Source organism: Octodon degus, unplaced genomic scaffold (genome assembly GCF_000260255.1).
Source record: "Octodon degus isolate 3935 unplaced genomic scaffold, OctDeg1.0 scaffold00007, whole genome shotgun sequence".
Classification (NCBI taxonomy): Eukaryota; Metazoa; Chordata; class Mammalia; order Rodentia; family Octodontidae; genus Octodon; species Octodon degus.
In genome coordinates this window covers 27,127,101-27,130,295 of record NW_004524583.1, presented here as the reverse complement: position 1 = coordinate 27,130,295, position 3,195 = coordinate 27,127,101, and positions in this window count along the sequence as shown.

Below are 3,195 nucleotides of genomic sequence, written 5' to 3'. Positions count from 1 at the left end.
AAAAAAAATAGAGAAAGCCTGATTTGGCAATAAAATTTCCAACATTTGAAGTATTCAGAAAAGAAAATAATATAAAACTTCAGACTCACTTGGTAGTGTAGCTGTAGAACAGATCTCGGCTGATCCAGGAAGGTAAGCTTCCAAGTTTGTTCCAAATCCATCAAATATTTTACAGGAAGAATTTTACAATGCTGGTGTTATATCCCTAGACTACACATCTATAGCTCACTGTTCTCAGAGATACAAAAACTGTGCATGCACATGCATGCACTCATGTGCACACACACACACACACACACACACACACACACACACTGGAGGTTGTAGGAAATAACTGAAAAGCCCTAGATGGCTTGGTTCTTGGCTTCATTGCCTACTGGTGGGATGCTCTAGAAAAATTAAATTTCTGGTCCTCTGTTTATCTTACAATTTTAGGAAACTTAAAAATATATCCTAAGTCTAACATTTTCCAATATTTTTTAACTGTTACAAACTGCTGGACAGAGCCCTATGAACAAAGATTTCATCCCAGGTTTATGACATTTCTACAAAATTTGCCATATAGCACAGTGGTTCTGTACATTAGATCTGGGTACAAACTGAAGCTTAGCTTAGCTTGGCCTCTTCTTACCCATGTGGCTGAACTGTAAACTGTCTCAGTTCTTACATCTATAAAATGGGTTCAACAATATCACCTAGTGAACGAGGTTTGATAAGGAAAATCGGATCATCTGTGTGCAGCGTTTTAGACATGGATATCCATTTTATGCACGAACCCATTCAGCTTAGCAGCCATGCTAAACAACACTGGCAGGAATGATGGTTCGCAAACTGCAGCACTACCCTAAAATATTAATGCACCCAGCTTCCCTGCCCTTCAGTACTTTCATCCTGGGTCTATTGTAACATTCTCTTCATGGTTTGTGTGTGATTATTTAGCTATTTCCACCTGGTAGTCATCCATACTTCACTCTGATTCCTCTGCTGCCTTGCTGACCACAGACCTACTGCAGAGGCCAGCGTGGAGGAGATTGGGGAAAGCATGGCTCCTCAAGGGCATCAGTGACTCAACCACCCTCCCAGGGGAGAAATCAAAGCTCAGTAGCTAGCAGTCTTAATGAGGACCTGCTCACTGGAAGAGTGGTGTAATCTTATAATGTGCTCAGCGCCCTGTGGAATTCAAAGGAATTAGATTTAGCAACATTAGATCTCAGCTTCTCAAATATTAGCAATACAATTTGCAATAATTGTCTCATTTTAGCTGTGACAAGGGTTATTATGGCGTTGTTTATAATTCAGAAATGTTACCACAAGACTCTGCTTCTTGGCTGTTGGCAGATGTGAGTGGAATTTGCCTTTGTTAATAGAGCGCTTGCCAAGTTCTCCTTAAGGCCCTTAATCAGGGAGGTACATACATTAGGACATATGAAAAGTCGGTAGAACATTCGGAAGGGCAGCCTTTTTCATTATGATACTGTGAATATGTCATCTCATTCCTTCCAAAACTCTCTTAGTTGTGCACCACATTTGCTCCCCACCAAAATTCTCACATGGACAGCTCCAGCATCTCGGAAACTCACATGGCCATGAAGAGGTAGGAACATGGAAAGATGAGAGTGCCTCCAGAACACTCAAGCTCAGGAACTGAGAGCTGGGCGTTAGAGGGAACCTGCACCTTGAATGCCTCTGGAAACCTCGCACTGAGATGCGCTTGCCACTGCAATGGTGGTACTAGGAAGCAGGATTCAAGATGTGATGGAGGCTCTGAGGGCTCAGGGATGCTGGCGGTCGCTCAGGGGCTCTCTTGTCCCCACTCCCTTCCTCATGTGCCCCTCGCCACATGATGCCCTCAGCCATGGCATAGGGTGAAAAGTGGCAGGAAGGAACTCACCAGGCACACCCTGTACCCTGTGACCTGGACTCTCCAGATGCTCTTCGTTGTTTGTAATTCATCAGTCTGGAATATTCTGTTCTAAAAGCAGAAAACAGATGAAGACAAGTAATCATAGAAATGTTGGTTGGTACTCACACTCAAGGGATGTTGTCAAGGGCAATGCCAGGGGTCAGCTGGGCCGGGGTGCACTGCAAAAGGAAACTTGGAGGGTAATAGCCATTGCCACCAAATAAAAGAACACTTACCAGCTCTTTTACAGGCACCAAGGCCAATCTATAAAGAGATCCTAACAAGAAAGAACTGAATTATATCCTCATGGTGGACTAGCTTAAGGAGACTCTTCAAAGTTGTTAGCTGCTAAGTTTACAAAATCTCCTGCAGTTGCCTGAATGTAAAAGCTAAGCGCTCAGCACGTTGGTCTTGCTCTTGCATTAACAGTTGGAAAGACAAGTGTGTGGACTGCTAGTTCTGCAGCTGGTGGGCGAACTGCTGGGCCCCCCTGCCTGTACCCACCTCGTCTCCCACGCTTTCTCCATGGCCACCCCTGCTTTGTGTTCTCGGAGCTTCTTTTGGTCCTTCGTCACCTCTTAGGACAGGGGTGCCTTAACACTCAAGCCTTGGTCCCCTCTGCTCTTCCTGCACTGGTCTCCTGCAGGTTCAGGGCTCAAACCTAAATGCCAGCAACTCCCAGATCCCTCTCCCTTGGAGTCCTCCCTCATCCCTGCCCACCAACACACACACACACACACACACACATACACACACACACACACTTCCACTTGGCTTTGGGACACACATCTCTCCTCAGATGTCCAAAGCTAACTTCTGGGCTTCAGTTCCCTTTCAACCCCACTCGGAGGAGTCCCCTTCCTAACTCACGGCCACTTCATCGCTTCCAGTTGCCCAGACTTCGTGTCTGGTCAGCACGCCTGATGTTTCACTCTTGCCCTGGTCGCACTTTCCCATCTGCAGAGTCTACTCTCCAAATACACCCGCACTGCTACCAATCTTATCTCAAAACTACTTTTTTTCACCTGGATTACTGCACTAGTCTCGTCTATCCTTTCTCTTTTGTCTATGTATTAACATACAGCCCATGTGCTCCTTTAAAAATGTTAGCTGGATCTTTTACCTCCTCTCTTAAAACCCTTCACTCCAAGTCCAAGTCCAAGAAGACTTACAGCTCTATGTGACGGGGCTGCTGCCGCCCATCACAACTCATGTTGAAATCTGGTTGCTATCGCCCAACATAGCAGCACATGCCTGTCATCCCAGCACTCTGGTAAGCTGAGGCAGGAAGA